The sequence below is a fragment of the Rutidosis leptorrhynchoides genome, chromosome 9 (assembly GCF_046630445.1).
Source record: "Rutidosis leptorrhynchoides isolate AG116_Rl617_1_P2 chromosome 9, CSIRO_AGI_Rlap_v1, whole genome shotgun sequence".
NCBI lineage: Eukaryota > Viridiplantae > Streptophyta > Magnoliopsida > Asterales > Asteraceae > Rutidosis > Rutidosis leptorrhynchoides.
In genome coordinates this window covers 44,857,253-44,865,320 of record NC_092341.1, presented here as the reverse complement: position 1 = coordinate 44,865,320, position 8,068 = coordinate 44,857,253, and the positions used below count along the sequence as shown (strand labels likewise).

The following is an 8,068-nucleotide window of genomic DNA, read 5'->3' as shown; positions in this document are numbered from 1 at the left end:
TTCTTGCCTCCTCGATTTTCAATCGCATAAGAAGACACATTGGTCGAAGGGTTATCAATCCTAACACCCGACACGGGAGTAGAAAGCGAACCTTCCTTCTCAAGTAACCGAGCTTGTATTATATTGAAGGAGCTAAGCACAAATTTGAAACATTAAGCACGAAATGGAGCGAGTTCGACTGTTCGAGCTCAACTCGACTCTTCTGCACGCTTAATAGTATCTTATCATTACCCAAATATTAACTTACAATACCTATACGTCGGTTAATTAAACAAATATTGACTTTAACAAATAAAGAAAAAAATTGATGAGTACAATAAGGTATTATTCTTTTTCATAAAACCAAATTAACTATGAGTGTGTTTGAGTGAAACTAGTTAGATCTTATAGTTAGAGCTAGAGCTAGAGCTAGAGCCTATAGTTGTAGTAGTTATCTAGAGTTTAATTTTAAACCTCGAAGCTGAAGTTTATTATTTTAGTAATTGTACAATTCAAAAGCTCTATTTCTTTGGTAAAGCAGTTGTAGGAAAAATTTATAGCTGTAAGTTGACTAAAGAAAACTATAATATTATATTTGTATAATAATATTGTATGGGCTTTTTAGTAATTATACAATTCATAAGCTCCTTGTACTCGATTTTGTTTTTATATAATTTTTCTGCTTGCTTAAATAAAAAATAAAAATAAAAACTTATAGCTTGTAGCTTATTGAAATCATAAGCTCAAAGCTAAACACACATAAACGGCTAAATTATGTAATGCAAACACACCCTATAAATAGTCACTTGCCACAACATCTAAAATCATAATTATCAACTTAAGATAAGTTATCACTTATCAAACTGAATTTTAGTTCTAAAGTCAACCATTCAATGGAGGTTCATTTTTACATTCTTTTTATTGTTTTTTCTTGCTTTGCAACTACTTCTTATGCTCACAATGTTCACCTCTCTTCTCTTATCCAATCCCTTACTGTTTCGGCTTCGCCAACACCGAGCCAAGGTATGCTATATGTCCTTTATTACATTCCAAATTATCGCAATACAACAAGCCCGACACTTGCAGAAACAATTTTCGTGCTTTTGTATGCCAAAATCTTTTATATTATTGGATATACGTTTTTAACTCCTAGAGTTGATATTGACATGAATTGATTCAATAACAATTTTTGGGCTCGAATTTGACCCAATGTTTTGCCCATTTTGTACTCCACTTTGTCGTGTACACATTTGTATCTTGATTGACATTAAAAAAAATTACATAAACAATTTCCCGAATGCATAGCTCAAAACTGGGGTAAAATAGACATTTGACAAGTACACATTGGCAAAACTGTCTTATAGTCTAAGGGCCTGTTTACTAAACTTATTATTAAGCTCTATATGGATATAGATGGCAGTGTGAATAAGGAAGGCTATATGGATATAAATGGCAATATGAAAGATATTGTTTACCTTTTGAACTGAATAAACCGTCTGAATTAGAAAATTGACTATTTTACCCTTGCACCAAATAATACTATTATTTTCTTTTTATTGAATTAAAAGTCCTAATGTAATTTAATATTTACTGTAATTAATAGTATAGTACGTAGTATAAAAAATGTTGTGCTGTATTTGTGTAAACATTCAATTTATTATACTCCGTATTACACAATTACATAAACATTTAAATACCCTTTCTTTTATTTACCAAAAATCCATAGTGAGTACAGTGCACTTCTTGTTCAAGCATATGCTACGAACATGTGTAGCTAATTTCTGATTACGGATGATTGGTTCTTACGATTTTCATGCTTCAAATAATCGTATTTATGATTACGATTTTGTATACCTGATTTTCTCATTCCACTCAACCTTTTTGTCTAATGGGCAGATCCAAGAAGTTTGATTCGAGATCTTCACTTTCTAGTTCGATTTTGAGATCTTTGAATTTGAGATCTTCAATTTTCACGATTTTCATAATTATCCGTTGTTTCTTTTTAAGAATATGTTATTTGGTTAATTAACAATTCAAGAATAGTTTTAGAAAAAACGATTTTTAGCTGTGATGATATTTTAGAGGAAGATGAGTACGTATATTGGAGAAGATGAAATCTTAATTCATGACATTAAAGGGTAGTCTTGGAAAATTAGTGTAAAAGAACATCTATATGCAGAGGAGAGTAGTTTTTTGACTGTCCAATAATCTTTCAATACATACCTTGGTGAGCCAAAAAGTCCTAAAGAAACAAAGGGGGTAGCTGACCGAATAACAGTTCTAGAACACATAGCCCATTAAGGCTTTAGTAAACAGGCCCTAAGACTCCGTAGAACATTTATTTTAGAAAAATAGTACTTAGTCTAATTAAACATTTATTTTAGAACGGATGAAGTACTGTATCAAAAACCTCACCTCGATTAGCTCATTTATGAGCTCAAATTTGAGTAGCTTGCTAATACTCAGTATTAACATAACTTGGAGTGTACAAGAAAAATGGTCGATAACGGTTACAGGATATTCACTTTTTAGGGTAGCCTATTAGCCTAATGAACAGGAAAAAGCTTATATGTTTACCTGTTTGTTAATACTCGAGTTGTTAATAGCCTGCATGTAACTTGGGATTAGTATTTAAAACATAACTTCTTTTAATTATCTTTGTAGTCTTGAAAGCGGGGGAAGATAACATAACAATCACATGGGCATACAACACAAACCTCACAGCTACCGCACCAGACACAAACTACACCACGGTCGAGGCTAAGTTATGCTACGCACCAGTGAGTCAAACGGGCTGAGATGATAGGAAAACAGACGACAACCTTGATAACGACAAAACCTGCCCGTTTGACATCACGGACGGACCATACCAGCGCTCTAACATCTCTTTCACATGGACCATTCCAAAAGATACCCAAACTGCTACATATTTCGTGAGGGTGTACGCTGTTAAAGCAAATAAACATGAGATCGCTTATGGTCAGTCCACTAACACGATGAAGACTACTAACCTATTCCAGATTGATGGTGTCGTTAGTGATCAAAAAGTGTCGGCAGCTTGGCCCGTTATTGGGAATGCTTTCGGGTATCGTTATGGATGGCTACTTATGTTATTCTTCGTGTAACTTGATCATACCATGTACTTGATCATATTGTCACGAGTTTGATTTGTCGATTTTATTGAGTTAATAATTACAATAATATTGAAACTTGTGGTTTTGATATATTATTGTGATTGTATGTTTTGTTTGGATATAGTTGTGTGTTTACTCTTGGCAATGGAAATGAAATCATATTTTATAAGTATCGAAATGTTCTATTATATTTAATTGTTTTCCTTTTTCTTTTCCCAATTATTAGTTTTTTTTTTTGCAACACAAATACAGCCGTATGAAATGTATGTCTAGCGAAAATATTCACTATATATTTTGATATTTGATTAAATAAATCAATTATAGATGCCCTCATTTTTGGGATTTCTTTTTGTTTTTGTTTTTGTTTTTGTTTTTGGGGATTTAATTTACTGTTCTCAAAACGTTGTAAATAAAAAGTTCATGGTCTCTCTCTAAAACTTTTTTTACTTCTGGTAAGAGATTACCTTGAACGCTGTTCATCTTATTCACCCACCATTCTTCTCCTCGCTGCTTCCTCCGACCACCGGTTTGTAGTTTTCTACTGATGCTATCCTCTTCGACCACCGGCATCTCGCCAGTGGTTTGGTTTTCTAGCTTTTTCTCGAAATAATCTTCATTCGCCCCTTTCCCTCCTCCATTCTCGGATCCGGCGAACAAGCGGCGATTTCAGGCGTTTCTTACATAGGATGTGTCTCTGGTCTTGGTTTGGGGTTGTGTTGGCTTGGATCTTGGTTTTTGTTCGATTGGGGAAGGATTCAACCTGTTTTGTCTTCGAGACGTTCATTTACATCGATTTCGTTATTTTTGGTGGGTGTAGGCGGCGAGACCCATTTGGTCGGATCTTGGTTTGTAGGTATAGGCGTAGATCTGTTGGTTGGGTGTTTGATGTGTGATTGTGTGTTAAAATCTGTTGATTCCGGCTGTTGGTTGGCTGTCGGCGGCTTCTTTGGGCCGTTAGTAATGATGGCGGCCAAGAATGGTGGCTAATGGTCGCTGGCGGTTTCGGGTGGCTGTTGGTGACTACACATAGTGGTCGGCGGCTACTGCTGGTGTAATCGGTGACTGCTAGGCGGCCACTAGTGGCTGCTGATAGGTAGCCGACAGTTTACGGGGGTACTAACGGTGGTTGGTTTCTGCTGGTGGCTACTAGTCGTTGTTGGCGGCTGCCGACGTATGCTGCCTGCTATTGTGGCGGTTGGAATTAGCGGATTTGTATTCTCCCTAGAGAATGGTAGAGATGGTCCGGTTTCTTTACGGTTTGATTCTGCTTATAGTTGTGTTCGGTTGTTACTGTTTGGTTCTTTCATTCCACTTTTTCCGTCGTCGAGCCTGTTAGAGGGCTTGGTGTTGTTGTCGGCATAGTGGAATTTGTTGAGTTCGGAAAATAGGCCTCGGTTTAGGTGTTCTTGGGTTGCCCAGTGATTGGTTTGGACATTCGGTTTCTGAGGAGTGCTGTTGCGGGGTTGAATACGAGATCATGGTTATGTGTATGTTTTAGGCTTAAGTTTGGTGGTTTGTTTGCACTCAATTTCAATTGTATTTCTTTAGTGCTTGCTCAGTTTTTTATTGTTGTAGTTTTTGTGTTTAGAACGAACTGAGCGAGATTCTTCGTGTTTTGGTCGTTTGTGACCAAATACTCCTTCACAGATCGTTATGATCTCCTCAATGTTGTTCCGCCGGATCTTGATATCTCTCTCTCTCTCTCTCTCTATATATATATATATATATATATATATATATATATATATATATATATATATATATATATATATATATATATATTTTACGGAGTAATATTTTTGCCAAACAATAAATAAATAAAAAGTTCACAGGTGAGGAAAAATGTATTTGCCTGATTTGAAAGTCCGTTCTCATAACTTTAAGATTGTCTTTTCTCCTCTTGTTTGTAGGTTTTGTATTATTTAATCAATCAATATGTATATTAAACTTAGAGAAAATCTTTTATGTATTTCATTTTCCGCACTTGCTATTGTTTAATACTTTTACTATCAATTGGTATTTTTTTTTACCAACAAAAGTCTATCAATTGGTATAAGAGCAGGATCAACATATTGTTTATGATCCAGTTATTTCTAGGCAAAAGATTTTTATTATAGAAGAAATAAAAGAAAAATTGTTTTTTTTTCATGCTATGCACAACGATATTAAATTAATCGTATTTCACTCGTTAACTGTTTTTCTGCAAAATACTATTTTTATGTTTGTGATTTGGTGTCTATTGCTCCATGGCGTTTGTAACGACCCTGGAATTTTCAACATTTATTTATTAATAATTATTATTATTAATACGTGTGATTAAACGAATGTATGTTATTACATTTACATGTTGCCTTGATTGTCCGTACTTGACTTTTAAGGGCCCGAAACGTCTTTGTGACACCCGGAACTTTCACGAATAATATTTTTAGATATTATTTACATTTCATGATTAAATTTATTAATCATTTTAATTAACTAAGGCTATTAGTTAGTTACTTGGGCTTTAATTGGTTTAACTTGTGATTTATTTGAACTTGGACTTTGATTAGTGTAATGGACTCATGAACATGGGCTTATAAGCCCACCCTACATCTTACAAGGATTATTTAGCCCATGTCTTTCATGTGTAAGTATCACTTTGGAATGAAACTTGTTAGTTTGCTACTTGAAGAATCTAGTCACATAATACTTACAACACCTTCCCATGCAAACACCTCTTATTAACCACCTTTATGAACCTTTACCATGCATGAACTAGTGGATTTTTGCCTCCCTCTTTCCCTCCTCTAAACCGTGAACTATGATGCATACATGGGGGAGATTCATTTTTTTTTAACTACTTGAAACACTTACATCTCTCTCATTCCAAAACACACACTACTTGCTTTCATCTTTTCTTTCTTTTCTCTCTCAAAGTTGTAAGTAAACTAGCTTAATGTTCTTCCTTTTTCTTGTCTTTAAACCGTGACCATAACACCCATAATCATCATCATCTTTTATTCATTGTTACTAGTCTTTGATTATTAATTACTTACTTGTAGTTACTTGTTATTATTTACTTACTAGTTTCCAAGAATCAAACTCTTTAGTTTCATTCTTCATTTATCTTGTAATTTCAAGAACATACAAGAACTAAACTTACTAGTTTATGTTCTACATATATTGTTTCAAAAGATATAAGTTCATTGTTGTTGAAATCATACTTGTAAGTCATGGAAGTAAACTTAAAGTTTACTTTACTTAAAGATCAACTTTGGTTGAATCTTTAAAGTATGAGCAACCCTTGAACTAATTACTTGTTTAATTAACTTGTTTTTTTATTTTATACACTTTAATTTCATGTAGTTAGTTTATATGGTCAAGTACTACAAGTTAGTCTTGATCTCATATCTCTTGAACAAATTAAGTTAACTTTGAAAGTTCAAGAACACACAAACTAGTTTCTTTAAATATAACTTTGAATCTAGACTTTTGAGTCTTGGATCTTCAAGATCAAACTAAGAACTATGTTCTACTACTTATGATCTTGATTAGTTAGTTTACTTTCAAGTTTGTAACTTGTTATTAGCTTTAAAGTCCATGTATGTGTTAGATCTAAGACTTTGATGCAACTTTGGTTCATCAAACTTCATACAACTCTTAAGTGAGTTGTGCTTCATGTCTTAGACTTGCACTAGGGTTATGATGGTCAAGACTTGGTTAAGATGATGTAGATACATCAATGAGTTGTACACTTGAAGCTATATGCAACAAGGATGAGAACCATGATGAACATCAAGCACCAAGACCACCGGAACCCTTTTAAACTCACTGTTCTGTCCAAAACCTACTGACCTGATGCTTCTGGAACAGACCAGTAGACCTGAGCTGTTCTAACCTTGATTTTTAGATAGAAATTTTCGAGTAGATAACTTTTCATATAAGACTCATCTTAATCCGAGTTACGGTTTAGAGTCTACGGCCCTCCGAGCGTCACTATGTCCATTTACTTTTCTGTTTTCTGTGTACAGTTTCTGTTTTTCTGGTTTCTGTAATAGACCAGTATACCTGGGCTACTGTAACCTTGATTTTCAGATAGCTCAGTTCGTGTAGATAACTTTTCATATAGGACTCGTCTTAATCCGAGTTACGGTTTAGGATTTATGGCCCTCCGATCGTTACTATGTCCTTTAACGTTGTGCAGAAATTTCTGACCTACTCGCACTTAGACCGTCGCCACGGTCAAACCAAGACGAGTTTGCTTCTGTAAATTTTACCACACTTAAGGGACTCATAGACGGAGCCATGGCCACTGGTCTCACCTTAATTTAGTAAGGGTAGAGGCCGTGGTGACTGACTGAAGTCAGACTTTGTTGAAAACTACTTTCATAAACGAAACTTACTTTACGCCTTGTGTTTGATGATGAATGATGATGACCCTTAAGACCTTAAATACATACTTTTAAACCTATTAAGACGATTTACTGATTTAGTACTATTTGACTTAGGTTGAGGACTTCGGACCATTTACTTGCACACCTTTTCCGACTACTACTTTACCGCTACATATCATTGTGAGTTATAGCATTCCCTTTTTACTTTAACTTATTTTGGGAACTGAGAATACATGCGGATTTTATGTTTTACATACTAGGCACGAGTACTTAAACTTATATATGTGTGGGTTATATAACGGCAGAAACATTCCCTTTAGCTCGGTAACGTTTAATCATTGGTTTATGAACCGGTGAACGCGAATCTTAGATATGGATCCATAGGGTTTGACATCCCCACTCGGGCTAGTCGCGCTAGCAGTCAACGAGTGTTTAATACTTCGTAAACATACGCACTCGCCAAGTGTACTTTCAGGGGGTATTTTAAACGTTAAGTTAGTTACCAAGTGCCCACGGTTAACATATACTTTATCAAACTGTTTTGAAACGCTCTTTGTAGCACTGAAATCTCGTGGCCTACCT

General features: G+C 34.9%; 1 pseudogene; it reads left to right on the top strand.

Annotated features, from left to right (window-relative positions):
- Nucleotides 1-872: 872 nt before the first annotated feature.
- On the top strand, nt 873-4,100 carry LOC139867995 (high-affinity nitrate transporter 3.2-like; annotated as a pseudogene).
- The last annotated feature ends 3,968 nt before the right edge of the window (nt 4,101-8,068 follow it).